Source organism: Candoia aspera, chromosome 1, assembly GCF_035149785.1.
Source record: "Candoia aspera isolate rCanAsp1 chromosome 1, rCanAsp1.hap2, whole genome shotgun sequence".
Lineage (NCBI taxonomy): Eukaryota > Metazoa > Chordata > Lepidosauria > Squamata > Boidae > Candoia > Candoia aspera.
In genome coordinates, this window is record NC_086153.1 from 167,780,086 (window position 1) to 167,799,810 (window position 19,725).

The window sequence follows — 19,725 nt, forward strand, 5'->3', positions numbered from 1 at the left end:
CCTCACTTTCTGGCAAGAATCAATCTGGCACAATATTTGAAAAGAGAAACCTTGCCGACAATACAAGATTGGAAGACCAAAACAGGAGAATATGAGGCAATGGAAAAATCAACTGTTAGCATTTATAATAGAAGTCTAACCAAATCCAAGCAGAAATAGCTCCTTTATATCAACATAATATACAGCATGGCAAGGCAAGACACTTAGAATAATGGTTTTTGAAGAAAAAAAAGAAACTGTTTAAGAAATAATGAAAATGAACTAAACAGAAATGACTAATTGTAGATGTTTAGCTCATAGTATAAAAATACTTAAGTAGAAGTTAGCGGTATGGGAATAAAAATGAAAAGAAAGAAAGGAGAAGAAAAAGATAATTTGAAAATTTAAAATTTAAAATTTAAAAGGGTGCTTTTAAAGTTTAAAAGGGTCTTTTAAAAGTTTAAAAGAAAGTCTAAAATTTAAAAAATGTTTCTATATGAAAAAGCAGTTAGGCAGCCCTAAATGCTTTTTTGTATAGAAACACTTTTTTCTCTGCTTTGCTTTTTAAAAAACTTTCTAATTAGCAAAGACCATAGGTGTCTGTTCCTACCCATGAGGTTAACCAAAATGACAAAACATGCATTATGATGTCACAACACAAGCCCCACCCATTTTTTGTATCTGTGTCACAATATCTCATGCAAGTGTATATGGGGCATTGTTTGCTTCACAATGTCATGGTGCACATTTTGTCATTTGCCCCCTTGCTTCCCTCCTACAGATACCTATGCACGTGACTCAGCATACTTCTATTCAGTTGACTGGGTATTCATGAACTGAAGAATATATGGTCTCAGTTAAATTTTTTAAGATCTTGTTAGATCCACAATATTGTTTTGTATGTTGGTGGCAAGTAAAATGTCTTCTACTGTTACATATTCTTTCAGTGGTTCAGTGGGCACATTTAATATTTTTTTAAAGGACATGTGTGCAGTTGCTATACGAAGAAGATATTGTTGAGGCTTAGCAAGTCACAGAATGTTTTGTTTGCTCCACCTTACTCTTGTTTTTATGTTTCTATGCAGTCTCTGCGTGTACTTGCTTTTTCCTTCACACAGAGAAAACACAGGCGAGGGAGAAATAAGAAACACCGGAAAGGAAAACAGAAAGGGGACTAGGAAGTGGGGGCGGATGGGGGAGGAGAAGCAGCGAACACTTCCCCTGTGTGATGATGAACAGAGTCTCCATTCATTTGAACAGGAGAGAAAAGGCACTTAGCCAAAAATCAATGGGGGGGCTCCATCCCACCCCAAAATCTTGTAGCTCCAAAGACTATTGAAGGGGAGTACTTTCAAACATCTTCCCCTTCTTATTGGTTATTGAAGTGATAGATTGCTTGAGTAAAGAAAAAATAGCCCTGCAGAATAACAGCTGGAGGAGGGCAGCCCTTCCATTAAACAACCGGCTACTCAAATCTCTAATGTGTCCATTTTTGTCTTTATAAACTTAGTTTTGATTTAATTTAATTTAATTTAATTTGTCTTATTATGGCATGGTCTTGGTATCATGATTACATAATATATGCTAATGATACAAATTTTAGTCCTTTCTTAAATTTTAGTCATTCCTTATAGTATATAGGGGACGCGGTGGCGCTGCGGGTTAAACCGCTGAGCTGCCGATTGGAAGGTCGGCGGTTCGAAACCGCGCGGCGGGGTGAGCTCCCGTTGTTAATCCCAGCTCCTGCTCACCTAGCAGTTCGAAAACATGCAAATGTGAGTAGATCAATAGGTACCGCTTCGGCGGGAAGGTAACGGCGTTCCGAGTCGTCATGCTGGCCACATGACCCGGAAGTGTCTATGACAACGCCGGCTCCAAGGCTTAGAAACGGAGATGAGCACCGCCCCCTAGAGTCGGACACGACTGGACTTTACGTCAAGGGAAACCTTTACCTTTACCTATAGTATATAGGGTAGGCTACTACTACCACAATGGAATGGCTATAATTTTATCAAAATATGGTATATAATTGTGGATAAGCCGAGAATTTTAGGTGCCAAAATATACCCCAAAAAACAGGTTTGGCTTATCTACAGATGGGCTTATTGATGGGTATACATGGCAATACTTTTTAAAAGTACTGTATTTCCTATATATACTTGTTTATAAGCCCATTCATGGATAAACAGACCCTCAAATTTTTAACCAAAATGCCATGAAAAATGTGGGTTGGCTTATCCATGGATGGCCTATTTTTCATGGTACAGTAGACTTTCAGTTAACTGGAACTCAAGCAACTGGCACTCTCAAGCAACTGGCAAAAAAAATCGAATAAATAATACAGCAGACTCTCAGTTAACCGGAACTCACTCTCAAGCAACAGGAACTCACTCTCAAGCAACCAGTAAAAAAATTGAATAAATAATACTTCAAATAGAATGTAATAGTAACTCTCAAGCAACCAGAAACTACATTTATCCGGCATCTACCAATCTCCATGGGTGTCAGTTAACTGAGAGTCTATTTTGGTTTAAAATTTGAAGGTCTGTTTATCCACGGATGGGCTTATACATGAGTATATATGGGAAATATACTACTCAAGAAAGCGTTTGTAGAATAACTGCTCTATTTAAAAGCAGCTGGAAAAGGGCTCCCCACAGTTCTTTGTCAGCCTTTTTGGCAGGGCAGCTTGTCAGCCTTTTTGGCAGGGCAAATAAAAAAGAGGTGGGTCACTGGGAGCCATAGTTTCCAAGGGCCACTAGCACCTACCAACACTGCATTAGGGATCCAAGATTTACAAGGACAGATTGTTGACTGATCAGGTCCACAACATACTGAGATGTTGTATATATAATAGTGCAAAGATATACGAATTCAAAATATTAATTTAATAGGAATGAAATAGGCTGGGGAGGGATACACTGAGATATAGAACATAAGAGACTTAACCACTGAATCATCATCATCATCACCATCTTTCAAATTTTGTCTGTCCCATGAATATACTGAGTGTCCTTAAGTTTTAGTCTAGGATTTGAATCCAGATTCGATTTTTTTCAGTTTGTTTACTAAAATAAATTTGTTCTCAAATGGAAGTTATTTTACAATGCAAAGCATTGAATCCAATATGCTCACTTCCAGGACAGTGTTTAAGGTCATCATAATTTATTTTAATTTTAATGTACATTTTAATTTTAATAAGTAGACTGCAAGTGAACTTTTCCATTAAGGAAAAATTACTTATTTATATGAAAATACGAACTTTAAAAAAAAGTGAAACAAGAAGGCTGCAAAGGAGACTGTCTTTTACTGTTAGTTCCTAAAAGCAAAAAAGCAACCCCAAAATTCCAGTATTGGAAGCAGTGAAAGAAAAGAATTCTGAACTAAATGACTTCTCTTAATGCAAACATGTTTGTTGGTTACTACAGGAAAATGCAAGGAAGCTATCATATCTTACAATACTCCACAGTACTTGGTCTCTAGGCCTTGAATATCAGCCTCTGACATTTTAGTCTTTCATGAACAGAGAATTCAAACGTATACTTAAGTTAAAATAGTAAGTCTAAACAAGGCTCATTTTACTTCCCTTCTGATAGGTTTAACAGTCACACCAATTACTTCTGTAGAGTATTCTAAACCAAGCATCATAAGATGCCTCTATCCTTAGAATGGTCACCTGCATTCATTCTTTAACCTCTTAAACAACAGTGGAATGTTATTTGTCCCCTGATGGGCACCATAATGAGAACTGACTGTCAATCACAGCTCCATTAGTGTGGACAAGCTTCCACTTCCTTAAACAATTTATTAGGTTCCCAGAAGCAAATGGTACTTGTTCCTTTCAGCTCTATTTTAGGACAGTTATTCAAGAGAAGGGGTGTCTCTCCTGTTCCTGCTGGGTGCCTTTGTCTCCTTAGTTTACTCATGAAAACAGTTTCCTGAATTTACCCACCTCTTCTGTTTTGGGTTTGATTAGTATTTGCCAACATTTTTTCTCTGCTCAGATCACTGACTATATAGAAAATTTAACAGCTGTTTGCAGTTACTCGCTTGGAGAAAAAAGGATTTTCCAGAATGCTATATGTCACAGAGCAATTCAGTAACAGAGAAGGAAAGTTATCTTCCTTTCTGCTTCTGAAAAGAAGCTGCAAGTAATTTGCCTGCAGAACGTTCCATTACATCACACATTTTCGATTTCTCCTCAACTTTTTATTATGTTTGCATTGCAACTCAATGTTCTTAGAGTACATCTTTCAAGCTAAGACTGTCTTTGAAAATTTCACTATGAAACTGTTTAATTCAAGTGAAGTGTACATGGTATATGTTATCGAACAATAACATGCCAAACTTGTACTCTTTCTATGCTTGTGTAAGCTAATGTTTATATAAGTAAAATAACAAGAGAACTGCAGTATCCTAACCTAGGGCACTTTCCTGTGGAGTTTTGACACTGCCTTTATTTTAAAGTCCCCCCGGCCCCCGGTTCCTCACTGGTTTATCTCAAAACATCAAAGATAATTTAATTTGGATTCCTGTACTGAGCAGAGCATTGGACTTGATGGCCTAAATGTCTCCTTCTAACTCCATGATTCTGTTACAGGAAAAAGCTCATCTTTTCTTTTCCAAAGCTGCAGCTCCGCAGAATTTGGCTGGGGGTTAGGAGGGGGAGATTTTCCTGTTAGAAACTCTTCATGGATCCTGGGCTTCACTAACATGCCATTATTTTCTATAGGTCTTTTAAGGGCAAAGATTGCTTTGTGGCTTTGCACACCAATTATTTCAATTCTAAGTTTGTTTGTTTTCGCATACAACCCAAACAGACGTGCAAGAATGTGCATGGGACGGGTGTAGCAATTTTATGTGAAGTGGGGGGTGAGGAGATTTTTGTTCCTCCAGGCCCAGTAGTAGCTTGGAATGGGATCCTAACAAAATTATGTTTCTTTGCACTTTTCTTCAGTATATCAAAACAGATGGAAATGAAGATGATTTCAGCTGGTTTCAAATCACTTGTATATCTAGTTGGTCTGTGCAAATCATTTAAAAGAGGTACTTTGCAATGCTTAGAAGTACAAAAACTACATTTCTTCCATTTATTAAGGCAACCATGTCTTTTGCAAGGCTCGCATGGCTGCTTCAAAAGCTGTTCTGACTGTCTCCACTGCTCTACTGTAAAACAATATAGCTGTGCATTACGTGCATGAGGTGACAACTGGGAAGAGCCTTCAGAGCAGCTGCAAAAACCCTGCAGCACAGCGGCTTTAGCAATGCAAAGAAAAGTGCTTCATTTAAGTTCCCTCTCTCAAATTCTTTGTACAGCACTAATATTTGATTTGTCTAAGTTTGCCTTAAGTTTGTTCTATAAAACCTCAGTGAAAGAGCAAAATGATGAAGTATAATGTAAAAAAAATTGTAATGCAGTATTTCTAAAATTCATAGGATCTCTCCTTTTTAAAAAAGAGTAATGAGCTCAAAACACATGTTACTTTTGCTCCATAACAATATCTAGCAGCAAAAATTAAGAGCCAGACTCTATACTTTAACATTTATTTAGAAAGAATGACTAAATTCCTTGAGATGCAATGAAAGTCTATCATTTTAGAAAAATGTTTATGTATAATCAAGCATTTTATTTCAGAAATGTCTATTCCATCTCCAAGGTCTTTAAATGGCCAATTTCTGCTTCAGAAGATTCCACTGAGCAAATGAAAGGCAGCTCAAGATTATATAAAAATTTAAAACCTGAACTTAAGGAGTCAAATATACTGAATGTGAGCATTAACGGTATCCTCTTTTGTGTAAATCAGCCCAACTTTTTGCTTGGAAAGAAAAATTGAAAAAAGAGGACAGTTAAGTCTCGCCTGATTAGCAAGTCAATAGTAAATTGGAGGACTTGTTAGTGTTAGAGAGAACCAATCAAGAAGAAATTATGTGGTCATGTAAGAAATAATATCTATTAGGGTAATTTAATCAACAGATATTTTTCAGATGAATTGCAATGCAGAATGCAATTATTTTAAACATTTGAACTGTTAACTATTGTGTTTCAGAAGGGCAAACAATACACTGGAGATATACTGAAATCTTTAAAATGGGAGGAAGGAAGGAAGGAAGGAAGGAAGGAAGGAAGGAAGGAAGGAAGGAAGGAGCGAGCACATGTGAATTATGGTCTACAATACCTCTCTGACTTCAAGAAAGCTGAACCCTAACCCTAGAAGTTTTCCTCCAAATAGGATATTTGCATGCATTTTGCTCAAGACCTAAATTGAGGCTGCACAAAATGATGACAGGCCCACTATTCATAATCAGCCACCCCAAATCTATCCGTAATATTGGTTTTAGGACCTCATATGAATGAAGCCTAACCCTAACCCTGTGTTGAGTTTTCCCTCCAAATAGTTTTTTTCCCATGCATTTTTCCAACAACCTAAATTGATATTGAACAGAACAGTGACAGGACCACTATGCATAAACAACCTCTCTGAATCTAACCATGATACTCGCTTTAGGCCCTGACTTCAAGGAAGCCTAACCCCAAGTGGAGTTTCCCTTCCAAATATGATTTTCCATGCATATTGCCCAGGCCCTAAATTGAGGTCAAAGGGAAAGGTGATAGACCTTTTTGATAGACAAACAGCTTCTCATGGGAAATAGATCCTGTTTTGGTTTTTACATGATATAACATAGATAAGCAATTTCATGATTTCAAAAACTGGACACTAGAGGGGACTAAAGATTTTAGGTAGAGGAAAGATACATAAACAGCTATCTCAAATCTAACCGTGATGTTGGTTTTAGGCCTTGACTTCAAAGAAGCCTAACCCCAGACCAAGAAGTGAGAATGCATGAGTGGTCCATTATTACCCAGTCCAGTACTGTGATCTACATCTCCCTGGTCCTTTATCTTAATCACCAACAGATTAATGATTGTGCTGCTGCCCAAGGGACTTGTCAAAAGCTATATAAGCCTGAAGTAGTGATGATACACAAAAGGAAAAAAAAAGCATGTGTTACAGCAGACTGTATTTAAAATGTGACAATAGCTTTACCATAGGAATCACTTTTCCATTGGTTCATCTTGGCACTGGTGTAACACTTAAAGTTCCCTGCTATAAGTGAGCATGTGCTCCGTATGGCTGTTCCTAACGAGTAGACCGCAGGGCAGTGTTTTTCCATGAGTTTCAGCACCAAGAGACGATGGGATTAGCCATCTTGCTTGCAATTGCAGCAGAGACTTTTAAAAGACACTAAGTTCAGAAACCTCACTTTCTAATCATTTTTGGAAATTGTTCTTTAACTTAAAAAAACCAAACCTGTTCAATTGTGCCTGATTCTAGGAGACTGCCTGGACAAGTCCCTGCAGTTTTCTTGGCAAGGTTTTTCAGAAGTGGTTTGCCATTGCTTTCTTCCTAAGGCTGAGAGAAAGAGACTGGCTCAAGGTCACCCAGATGGCTTCATGCCTAAGGCGGCACTAGAACTCATGGTCTCCTGGTTTCTAGCCTGTTGCCTTAACCACTACACCATACTGGCTCTCTTGCTCTTTAACTGCTTCTAAGCTATTAGACCTTCGGAACAACAAGTTTGAAAACGCCAGATGAGTCTGCCTTCAATCCTGAATGAAGGAAAATTTTAATCATAATCTTAAGAATTTAAAGAATCTGTAATAAACACCAAAAAGCTAAAAAAAATATTAGAAAGTTATAAATGGACTAAGGGTCCAGATTAAATTGGAATATTGAAACTTTTACAGTAAGATTTTGGAATTAATTATAAAGTACAAATAGCTTCTCGTGGGATATAGATCCTGTTTTGGTTTTTACATGACATAACACAGATAAGGAATTTCATGATTTCAAAAACTGGACGCTAGAGGGGACTAAAGATTTTAGGTAGAGGATTTAGGTAGGCCTGTAAGATGATGCAAAATGTTATAATGATAAAGGTACTGAAGGAGACCTTTGAAGAACGGAATCAGAAAATAGTAGCCACAATATCAAAAATGTCAGTAATGATGTCTGCTTCTGCGGATAGGCTATGTCCAAAAGATGTTATTGAAGAAATGACCGATGTAGAACAAATTTTATCTGACAAGACAGAGATGGTATTGAAAGTGAATTTACAAATGTCGGGCCAAGAGAATGATTTAGAAAAGGATGTTTCACTGGGATTTGCAAAAAAAACTGGTTGAGGTTTTAAAGTTTAAAAGGGAAGTAGAAATGACAAACCAAGAGAGTGACCTGGATAATTTTTTCCTATTGGATTTACAAAAGAGGCTTGTTAAAGCCTTGAAGAATTCTGTGTGATGGGACAAAGAAGAATTGAATGGAAATCAAATCCTACGACAATATTTGAATGAACTAAAGATTAAGACTGTTAGAAGTAAAAGTAAGGAATATAAAGTTGGTTTATTTGATCAAGATTAAAGCAAGATACATTGCTACTTCTGGCTACCCTTTATGGACTTTCTGCTGACACCAGAACTGAAAAGATGAATGTTTTATGGATTTGTTTATAGATAAGAGATAGGATATAGGATGAAATGTTTTTAACCTTAGAGAGGGTGAAGAATCACTAAATTTGTTCATACTTGTTGTGATGAAGGTTGGAAGTAATTTCTTTATATATTTCTTTTCTCTTTATTATATTATTATAATTATCACCCTCTCTAAGGTTAAAAACATTTATCTCTTCATCCTATATCCCATCTCTTTCTACTCTTTTTTTCCTTTCTTTTTCCTTGCACTTTTTGCTCCTTCTCTCATTTCTTTAAGTTTAGTTTGAATTAGATTTTATTAGTATAATCAAAATTCTTAACAAACAAATAAATAAATAGGATTTTTTTCTGCCCTAAAGAGGAACCTCTCTTGTTGAAAGATTGAGTGTGTGCTCTTAATTTTTTGTTTATGAAGTTTTTCACAGACATGGGATGTTCCATTAGTTCTCCTGTCCCATTTTCCCTGGACCACCTTGCTTACTGGGTGTTCCCAATGCACAGAATGACATCTGTGATAGTTGTAAACCTGTCCAATTTGAAATACATTCCTTGTAACAATCTGAATCAACCACCAATCCAGTTCAGTGTACTAGATCAGGGATGAGATCTGCTTGTGCCTTTCAAAACCAATCAAAGACTTAAGGAGCAACCAGAGTTTCTTCTGCTGGAGAGAACAGAAACTGGAAAAAGGAACCAGACTCTGGCATGATGCCATGATGCCCAATTTCATTACATCTGACAAGCTCTGTGGCCAGCAGATGAGATTAAATTCACAATTTTTAGCTTTCTTTCCTGAATCAAGAAAACGCACCAGTGTTCAAACCCAATTCCTGTTAATTAACTTCAGGGTACTTCTTCCACAAATGCATGGGTTTTTTCGCATTCTAGACTGAATAGACATTTGGGTAATGTTTGCCACCCAAATAAAAAAATAAGGAAAAAGAAAACTTCCTGTATCTGTAGATTATTTATTATTATTAAATTTACATGCTATTGGTCATCACAGCCATCAAGATCTTCATGAATGACTGAGTAGGGGGTAAGTTAACCCAAGTGTTAAGATTCAGCATTGGTAGTGAGAATTATCACAGCAGAATCTGAAGAAATTTGTGTTTTATACTTATCACAATATAAGGAATTTTGCTAGGTTTATAGATGGGTTACTATCTATACATACATATTGTGCATACATACATACACACACTATATAGTAAGTACTGATTTCAATATTTCTGTCTTGAAAATACTGTTTGAATACATGTTTATGGAGCTACTTCAGGATCAAGATGGCTCTTATGATCCTATACTTTTGTGGACATAAAAGGAAGATAAGGTAAACTCTGGATTGCTAATGCTTCCTTGGCATCAGTTATATTTGTTTTCCAAAAAATGAACTAAGAAAATGCCTGTCTTAAATGTGGAAATACCCAAAACTTTTAATTCTATGAACTCTGGAAATTTCAAAGAATAGCCCTGAGATACTGTGCCTCTTACGCTTTTGTCCATGGTGGACTGAAGTTAAGTATGGTCAAAATCCAGGAAACACTGATCCATGGCTCCCTGGAAGGCTCCAGTCTTTTATCCCTTGGGGAATTTAGAATATGAAGCAGTTGAAAATTGAGAACTGGATTTGCCTGAAATTTTAGATGATTTGTTCCATCAAGATCTAATAATTCTCTGGGAATGTTGATTGAAACAAAAAGACTGCAGACATTTTTGTCTTTGCCCTTTTTGCACTTGTACACCTGTCTCACCCAAAACTGCATCGAGGAATTCCACAGAATTTAGTTTCAGCAAGATGAACAAATACTAAGTATATCTTAGAGCCTTGTACCACCTCCCAATTATGAAGCCACAGATTTCTTAGGTATTACAGATCTGGCCTTAAGTGGAGTTACTAAGAGAGCTGCAGTGCAAAAATGTCTTTAGAACTGATCATCTCTCTATTCTGGATTCTTTGTTTCAGCTTTTTCTTCTACTTGCATATAAGCTGCTTTGGTGAAGAAAAGTAGCTGATGCCTTGAAAACATCACTGGGAGCTATCTTTGCCGTTTCATTGGAATTATACTTGGGCCTTCCCTTCCATTTGTTGAGAGAGCCACAGAGAAAGTCCGAGATACTTTAGGGCATCAGCCAATGGACCCTTAAAGCGTTTCATTACTTTTTGGAGAAGAAAGTACATTTTGATAGGAAATCAATGAGCTGCACAATCCTTGCCAGGACGATCACTTTTCCTCCTAAGTCCTCAAAAACCTCAGAAAGTGACAATATTAAGGGTTTGAATGAGCTTATGGAAAAAGTAGAAGTATAGGAGAAGACCACCTCAACAGCTTTTGTTTTTGTGGAATAGGCATCAACCGCATTTGTGGAATGGGCAGCAGCAATTCTTGGCTAGAGAATAAAAAGAAGTCCTGGAGAACAAGGCAGCAATTTTTACTATCAAGAAAATTCAATTTCTCACCTAAAAACTTCTCTTCCTCCAGGGTCTCAAAAATAAAAGACACCTCTGCTCCACTGAGGACAGAAGGCTTTTTGCCTGCCTTCTTTACATCTCCTTTCAGAGGTGTTTGGCCCTGGGCTTGCTTACCATTCACTTTGGGAGGATTCTGGGATGGAGGTTCTTATAGTACTTTGAGGATCATGAAGAAGAAAGTCTAGAAGATACCTATTCTGATGAAGGGTCTCTAGATCTTCTTCGCTCTTTCTTGCTTTTATCCCCAACTTGTCTCTGGAGCTATATAATCTCCTTTTTTATTGCCCCTTCCTCTTTTTTTAAATGGGACAGAAGATTTGGACCTATTGGTAAAATTTCCTAAATTTAATTGGCTATTGTTGACCCACTGCTGAAATTGGGCCTCTTTGTTATTGGCCTAAAAGAGAAAGCCAGAAAGGAAGGACAGGGAGGTAAATACAGATGGACTTGTAAAGCCATAATATTACTATTATGGTTTCTGAATTCCCAAGTGCAAAGCCCTTATGCCTTTCACGACATAAGCAACTGAAGGGAACAGGTAAGCACCACTATTTATCTTTCTTTACATATGATAGTTTCCCAATGGATAAAATGCAAGAGGGAAGCAGCTATCATGCTACTGCTACACAATAAGATGTTACTTAATTTGGCCTCGACTTGAGATTTTTATTCTAAGCATATTGGAAATAAATGTATTCTAGCTTATTTAGTAGATTTCATACAGTGATTAAACTGTATGGTAAATTTTACCTTGTACATCCTTAAACAGCCTCATATTCAAGAGAATTTCTAAGCTGCTAATCTGTTGTTTTAGGTGGAATATAATTCTGTTTATAACTGGTTAATACTCTTTCTAAGACAATTGCTACTATCATTGGTTCCATGTTATTCTGCATTTTGCACCTTGAGTAATACATCTAATTCGGGACACCACATCTTGAGAAAGTTTCAAACTACAGCAGGTTCAGAGTAGGGTAACAAGGACAACTGGACATTTTCAAGAGAGACTGAAGGAACTGAGATGATGTAAGCTTGAAAAGAGAAGATTGATGAGGATATGATGGCTGAAATAATATGGCACAGAAGAGGCCACGACTTGTTTTCTATCCTATAGGGTAGGATATAGAATAAAGGATCTAAGTGAGAGAAAGGCAAATTTCTGTTTCATGTTAAAAAAAAAAACCCTACTACTAATAACAGAGGGATGGACTTGGTGGCTTAAATGGCTTCTTCCATCTCTATGATTCTATCTATCCAACATCTCTATGATTCTATCTATCCAACATTCTATCTATCCATCTCTATGATTCTATCTATCCTTTTTGTTTGGGTTAAATGGCAGTTTATTTAATTTCATGCAATATAAAACTTCTACAAGGTATCTGTTCTGAACTTCCATACTCTTCCCAGAATCAGGTATTGGGAAAAAAGATATATAGACTGGTATCAATACACTGATAATACACTGGTTAGCACTCTAAATCTCTCTCAACAGTTTCACAGATGTTAAAATTCCTAGTAGATAAGTCTTACTGCATCCTATCAAACAAAACATTGGGATAAAATAATAGGCCTCCAGCACCACCTTCTGGGAAGGACCAGAGCCACTACATAACACTACCCCTTCATTCTTTTGACAGGAGACATCAAGGTTAATGATTTTAAACGTTGTAGAGATTGAGAAGAATCATTAGTTTACTTCTCTTATCCAACTAGCTGGGCCAGAAATCTGATGAGAACTGATTGGAATTCCTTTTAATAATGAAGGCAAGATAGAAAATAGTTTCACTGGGGAAAAAAAAACTTTGAAAGATTATCCCGCATGTGCTTAAAGACTTTACCTCTCAAAGTTATATGTAAGAAAGGGCAATAATTATTAGAAGGGTCTTATTAACAACCTCTCTAAGGACCTTCTCTCAAAGAAGCATTTGCCTCTCCTCTAACTCTATAATGGCAGATTTATGGCACATCCTCCCAAAATGTTGCACACATTTTTCAGGTTACACAAACAACATAGCATCTATAGAAAAACAATGAAACTGACTACCCAACTCTCATCACTCTGACCAAGAGGGTCATTATCAACCTCTTAGAAAACTATAACCTTCCCCTCTTTGTAAAAATTATGACGACCTACACCGGCAATTCTAGGAAAGATGGTGGTAGTGGAGCCTTCTGCGTCATTTTGAAATAAACTTCACTCCTGGAGGAAGCATCAAAATGTGTCAAGTGCCAGACCTGGTCTGAATATTTAGAAAAAGCTATTGCTCCCTTAAAGATCAAGTGGGCAGCAGCCCCTTAACAGGAACTGGTGAATGAGCTACCGCCACATGCCTAATTAATGACCCTGCCGGTCGCAGCTGGAAGAGCTGAGCTGGGGGTGATTAATTAAATTAGCTGGCAGAGGAAATTACAGTGGAAAAGCCAAAGTTTGATTGCTCCATAATTAACCACAGTGCAAATAATATCTGCATCTATAACTTCCAGCAATGAGATCAGAAGCCAATTGAATCTGGCACTGATTGAAGCTGTAAATATCCTGCAGTGAAAAATGATAGGTTTATTCTGAAGGGAAAACTTACAAAAATGGACATGGGATGCAGTAGGCAACATACAAGGAGACTTCTCAAGATCAGGATTTTAGTGATCTCATTTCCCCAGCTATTTAGCTTGCAGACTGATTTTTTAACGTATTTTCAAATGAGGATTTGCATAGTAAAATAAATACATCTCAAAAAGGTATTTGTTTCTAAAATCCTTTCTTCTGGAGTCACTAAACAAAGATAAATTAATTGAACACTTCAGCTTAACTCTCTTAAACAGTATGGCTGTTTCCAAAAGTACATTTTCTGATATCTTATATGCAATTGTGTCTCTTGATATGGTGTTTCATAACCTGCCAGTCCAAATAAAGAAGCTACATAATCACTGTAAAGGGTTTCCTCAGTTCCAACAGTTCATACCAGAGTATCAAACTAGACTTGACATTACATGCAAACTGCTCAAAGCAAATACCAGCTTTAGAAGAGGATTTTCCTCAGGAACGCAGCAGGGGACAAAAGAGTTAAATTCTCTACCCATCCTTGCTCTGACCCCATTAAATCTCAGTCCCCACAGCTGATGCAGATTTGCACTTTTTAGGAAACTGAAAATTGAGGACAAAGAAGCATGTAATATCCAAAATCCACAGATTGGTTAATCAAAATGCCATGAAACAGTGTGCAAGTTTTCAGGTTATCTGGAGTTCTTCATCAGTTTATGTGATACAAATAGCACAAGATGAGGGAAGCAGCAGAACAGGAAAAAAACAAAAGCAGCAAACCAAGTTATAAGATCTATTGTTTAAAATCAGTATAAAAGTGGAAACTGTAGATCGACTGTATTCATTGCTAGCGGGTACTGCGGGTATCAAATTACATTTAATGTTCTGATATGAAGAGGCAACTTATCTTATCCTACTTCTGAAAACAAAAGGCGAACTATTTCTTGACTCCTTTTCCAATCTTGAGAGAGGTACATAGACAGATTGCACCCAAGACCCAAGCACAAGTTGTGTCAGCCTTACAAGATAGACCAGATCAAGAAACAGACACCAGATAGGTCTAAAACTACTTTTACAGAATGGCTATAGTAACAGAATCTTGCAGGTCTGAGGGTGCTTTTCCTCCCACTTTTATCTTCTTGTGAATTAGGGAGCACCTGCCTTAGGTGTTTTTGTAAATATCTTCATATGGGCTTAAGGCACATTTGTCTGTTTATTTGCCTTAATAACAGATCTTCCCTCTCTCTGTCAAGGCCATCCTCTCTACTCAGCACAAGTTGATAGATCTCAATACTTACATTGTCCAATGATGATTTTTTTTTTCCTAATAAACCAACCCAGTTCACAGCTCCTGACTGGGTTCCCAATCATGAGGATGATGGCAAAATAAATATGCTCAAATAAATGTGTTTAATCTGCACTAAGACCTCCTTTCAAAACCTAAAGTGGAAAGGGTGGGGCCAAAGATTGCATCCCAGTTTCTCTCTGGAAACTAGTGGGACACTATCTGCAATCTGTCAGATTTTCAACAGATTATCCTGTTCATAAAATGAGTAGAACATTTATGAAAGGGTTTTTAATGATGTATTTGGAATGGTTGAGTTGGTATGGGAAGGTGATAAAGAAAAACAACATTGGAGATGGGAGGAAAAAAGTAATTGCCAACTGGAGAGAAAAAAAGTATAATTCATTACTTACATAATTTATATCCATAGGTATCTGTGGGGGAGGGGGGAACAAGTGAAGAAATTCACATTGCAAAACCATGACGCATATTTTGTCACTTTTCATTATCAGAGTTTCTAGCAGATGGGCAAGTTTATATCCTACTCCTTCAATATAAATGTATATTTTCAGAATAGATAACAAAGTAGTAAAAACAACAAACTTCTAATAATAAAACAATAAAACTGGTAAGAAAATTAGAATTAAAAGCTGGGAGTTAAGAAAAAAAGAGGTAGAGCCATTTACTATGTACATGCCAGCAAGGGAGAAGGAGTAATGAATTATATAAGGAACAGAAAAGCAAAAGAAATAAATGCATAATTTATATATGGGCTTTGATAAATTGTGGGAAGCCACAGCATGTAACTATATTTACCCAAAATATAACTCTGAATTGAAGATTATCACCCACAAAAGAAGAGTAGACAAGAGAGGGAGAGAGTGTTACATACTGTGGCTTACTTACCATTATTTCTTTCATCTGTGTTTGTGCACTCATACATACATATCACCCAGACAAAAGTCCTGTGTAGAATAAAGTTTTCTCACTGTGTCAACCTAGACTTGCCCAACTCCAGCTCCCCCGCCTATGCCTGGTAAATGTGTGCATATGACATATGTGTAAACACGTATATATATACATATGTGTGTATATACATCAGCCAGAAGCCACAGCCCCCAGAAAGTGTAGGGTCATGACAAAAGTAATTAATTTATAATAGTTGAACAATTACTAATTAAAGTATCACTTCTTGGCCTTTTGGCTAAGAACAAGTGTAGTATGTATTAAACCTGTATGCCGCCCACTTGCAATGCCAGTATGTGTGTGTGTATATTTATAAAAGAGAGTACACTGTGTGTGTATATATATCTAAAGACAAACATACACACCCACCCACACTGGCTATTTTTTCTGTCACAAACCATTCTCAAGCACTATCACATGCATTTTCCTACTTCTGTCAGGTTTTCCTTAGAAACTTCCTAGAAACTTAGCATGGCCTGGCTAGAACTGAATCTTAATTGTAAAATAAAAGCCGAAGCTATGTAATACAGTTCACAGTCTCTCACAGTTAATACAAATGTCCCAATTTATATTCTCTTTGCTACAAATCTACCATCCCTCTCTTCCTACATTTTCTACAGAATAACAGAAAATTCATCTTCCATTTCTCACAGTTGCTTCATAATGGTAACTGGATATTTGCATTCTCTGCATCTTGGGCTAGAAAGTTCTACCTCCTAGAATAACCACAATCCCCTTCTCTCAGGAGAAACAGCAAACAAAATGAAGAAGTTAAAAAAAACAAGGAAAGAAAGAGTGGATAGTAGAAAAATGGATGGAGATCAGACAAAGAGAAGAAACAGCTGGTCAGAAGAAAAAAGAAAGAAGCCATATTTAGGCACTAAAAATTATTTGACAAACAGTCCCTCTCAAACCAAGGCATCTTCAAGGCATCCATGTATTTCAGAAACAATGTCTGCAGCCATTTGTACCTCTTGCTCACTCTGCTTCTGACTCTTCCAGTTTACAAGTAATTATTTGGAGAAAAAAACACCAGGGAAATAAGTAGGCTATCCAATTTAATGTGGACTCTACCCCTCGTTGTGTATGCAGCCAGATTTCACAGGTATTCATTCATTTTGTGATCTGATCTTTAGCAGATGATGTGTTTAAACATATTTTGGAATTAAATTACATTTGTATTATGCCAAATAATTCTTCACAAATCATATGAATAAAATATTTCCTTAATGTATCCAAAAGGAAGAGAAATCAAATTAAAAATGTGCCCTCACATATAACGGTTATAACACTATTTAAAAAATAGATACATGCAAATGGAATTTAACATGAGTACACACTTTTATTTTTCATTAATGTTTTTCTTCATTATCAGACCAAACCCTGTTTTTTTTGCAGAGAACTATACTATTTCAACATTCTTTTTCACAAGTATTAATTAGCAAAACATATATTCCCCATTCTACTATACCTGTCCATTTGGTTTTTATTTCCTATCAGAAGAAAGTTTCATTTCTCTCTTCCAGAATTATTCTTGACAAACTCATGCTGCACGCTTCTGGTAATTACTACCATTACTTTCAAGATGCTAATAGATTAATCTCTCTGATCTACTCTAAAAATCTTCTCAGGTATTCATGTCAGATTAGCTGGTCTGTAGTTCTCCAGATCCTTCTTTTCTTACCTTTGAAGAAAGGAATATTTGTCCTCCTCAAATGTCTGGCACGTCACTAGTTCTCCAGATGGATTAACCAGATCCTCAGCTAGTTCCTTCAAATACTTAGTATGTACAGTAATTCATTTAGCCCTAGCAATTTAAAACCTTGGCTGATCCAGAAAGCTAAGCATAGCATGTTTGGCTTCAGTTTGTACTTGGATGGGGAACTGCTGTAATTCCAGGCTGTTGACTAGACTGAAGAGTAAAACACCAACAGAGATGGTGGCAATAGCAAACTATTTTTTATCATGCCTAGAAAGTCACCAGGATTTAAGCTCAATTCATGTCATGCCCCCTAATCAAATGTTCACAGAACATCTTATCGGACTCGCATCCATCTTGCAGCAACCCGTGTCAACCTGCGAGTCGACCAGCAGGGAGGGGGAGCATGGCTGGAGTGTGAATCATCTTGTTTGGGCTAGCTGCTCTTCGCACAAAGGTCATCTGTGAAGAACCGTTACAACCATCTGCTGGCACGAGAAGGAGGGGACACATACCTAAGAGGGCAGTGGGGGGGAAATTGAAGTTACTGTGATTTTAAAATGTAGAAACACGTGGGAAATCCCATTCGCAACTTTTTCTCTGTACTGAACGCTATGCATCATTGAAACAGATTATAAGAAGAAGCTTATGAGTCGTAATTGAATGAATGCACAAGTGTTCCAGTCATCACAACTCAAAAGAGACTTAATTTTTTAAAAATTAAATATACAGTATATTATCTATTTTTTTATCAGTCTTGATTCAGTCCTGCCCTTCATCTTGCTCTTCATAATTTCCTGATAAAATGCTTGATAGAAGAGACTGAACTAAGCAGTTGTTTGCTTTTTTTGTCCCCATTGAAGCTCATACAACGTTTTTTTTTTTGGTGTTTTTAACAACCTTTGCCAATCCTGATGTCATGTGTACATTTGTATTACTGTTTCTTGGTGCTTTTCCTTGGTGATCTATCCTTCCTTTCATCTTCTTATACGTGTCCTTTTTCATCTTCAGATCTTCACTGACCTTTTTGTGTAGCCAGATCAGCTTCTTCTGCTGTCTTTTTCTTTTTTGTCCTCATTGGAATGGTATTTAACTGTGATTTTACTATTTCTCAGCCATCTGCTTTTCCCTTTAGCTCCTCCTACCACAGAATTCTACTTATCATTACTCTGAGTGGCATCCTAGGTTTAGGAGGGATATGTGGCAGCGAATGCAGTGGACCCATTTGAACTAAGAGAAATGCCATGTGCATTTCATTACTGCATGAAACCAGAGCTGAACAAGAGTACTACACTAAATACAAGATAAATTAGTCATTGTTACAGTTAATAATCTAACCAGTGGCTTATCTTTTAGATCATTATATAATTCTACAACAGTAAGTCCTACAGCAGTGTAGTAATGTGGCTTTCATAAAAGATAACTTGCAAGTTGAAAAAAAAAATGAGTACAGCAACTGTATGGTTACCCCACTGGAAATACTATACAATATATAATGGTTTTGATCTATTACCAATTTACCAATATACTGCAAATTCAGAGTTCAATCTATAATAGTATTTGTAGATCCTTGATTCCTCAAAGTTGTAGCACTCTAAAACATAGATCACATTAGTTCCTACTGCCTGTTTCTAATGTTTATTCTATTTACTTTATACATATTAAAAGTAGTTTAATCTATATAGCCACTTCTGAATACAATGCCATTTACCAATAGTTAACCTTCTACTGAACATCAGTTGCGAACTGTTTCTCCGTGGCATGTATTATTTATGCAGTATTGCATAATAAAATGCTCTGAGAGATTTGGTGTCATCTTAGCCAGTAAAAGACAAGTTCTGCAAGGTTAATGAATCAGTATGCTTTCCTAGATTTAAAATTCCCCATTCACTGCAAGCACTAGGCTGAGATTTCCAAAGGTATACATCATTGGCTTCAAAATTGTGCTAGCAAGAAAAGAGTTTCTGAACTTTAACCTTCCCTTTCAAAATGGTTACCAAGGAACAGCTATGAGAATATTGCAAAATGAGTGCACTCCTGGATGCTTTAAGATCAAGAGTAAGTTTACACTTAAAACACTATGGAAAACTCTTTGCTACCATTTAGTGGGTATCCAGTTTTTTAAAGCCTAGATACAGTAAGCCTACTTATAGCAGGCAGTGAAGATAATATATTGTTAATATGTTTCCTATGTGAGCAAGCTGTAACAGATTTTTAGCTACTAAAATACAGGATGACTAAATAAAGATGCAATAGTGACAGAAAAAAATAACATTGTGCCATCATTAAC

At 36.7% G+C, this 19,725-nt stretch overlaps 1 protein-coding gene and 1 pseudogene across 2 annotated transcripts in view; one reads left to right on the forward strand and one right to left on the reverse strand.

The window, feature by feature from the left end:
- Window positions 1-19,725, reverse strand: part of AGAP1 (ArfGAP with GTPase domain, ankyrin repeat and PH domain 1) — a 471,115-nt gene that overhangs the window by 29,313 nt on the left and 422,077 nt on the right. The window lies entirely within an intron of this gene.
- LOC134488756 (U2 spliceosomal RNA) lies at window positions 15,955-16,105 on the forward strand (annotated as a pseudogene).